Below are 1,036 nucleotides of genomic sequence, written 5' to 3'. Positions count from 1 at the left end.
TTCCATTGCCCACTCAGGATCTAAAAACCCCTCTGCCGTTAGCTCCCAAGGAGACGGTCCATCCATGGGCCTTGTGAACCCAAGGTTCTCTGCGTTTCCAGGCAGAGTGGCGGCTGTCAATGGGGTGGCCAGGACAGACTCAGCAGGCTAGTATTCAGAGCCGACCGGTCTCATCGAATCGCTCTGTCTCTGTCCTTGACTCAGGTCAGTTCAAATCAATCGATTACAACTGTGAACTCCACGAGGGATAGGGATTGGGTCCTACCTGATTAGCTTTTAACTACCCCAAAGCTTAGTTCAGTGCCTGGCACATAGTAAGAACTTAACAAATACCATTAAAAAATGATCGACGCATGGTATTTATTAAGCGTTTACTGATCACAGAGCACTGTACTAAGCACTTAACATTGTATTCTTGCAGCTCTCTTGAGTCTGACTGAACCTGGAAATGTCTTCTTTTTGCCCTCCCTACTTGCCATCTCCCACCCCAGGAGAGCTTTCTGGGTCACCACGTCAGAAGGACTATCGACGGCCTCCTTTGGGACCCCTTCCGGGCCAGACTGGTCAAGGTCTAAGGTCATAGCCGGGGTCAGGGCCAGGGTCAGGGCCGGGGTCGTGGCTGCTTTTCAGCCTAACCTCCCTCTAAGTGGGGTTTGGCTGCAGTTCTTCCACCAGGACAGAACTGCTGCTCATTCCGGAAGGGGCTGACTGGTCCAGAACAGAGACTGTCTGTCACGGGGCCAAGCGCGGTCTCTGGAGCCAGGAAGGAGATTAAAGCTGTTTCTGTCTTCCTGGCAAATCTACAGCTACAGGAAAAGCCGTTGGGAAGTCTTATTCCCAGGTGATAGCAAGGGATCCCCAGGGCAGCGTTTCCCCAAAGGACCATTCTTGCACCCAGACATCCTCACCCAAATCAGAGGCACCACTTGTCATCAGTCTGGAACTTTTCTTGAGCTTCTCACCAACCCTCGCGGGGGTCGGCCCGTCTGGAACTTTTCTTGAGCTTCTCACCAACCCTGCTGGGGGTCGGCCCTGG

Source organism: Ornithorhynchus anatinus, chromosome X1, assembly GCF_004115215.2.
Source record: "Ornithorhynchus anatinus isolate Pmale09 chromosome X1, mOrnAna1.pri.v4, whole genome shotgun sequence".
In the NCBI taxonomy this organism is placed as follows: domain Eukaryota; kingdom Metazoa; phylum Chordata; class Mammalia; order Monotremata; family Ornithorhynchidae; genus Ornithorhynchus; species Ornithorhynchus anatinus.
The sequence above is the reverse complement of the archived record's forward strand: the minus strand, read 5'-3'. Positions refer to the sequence as shown.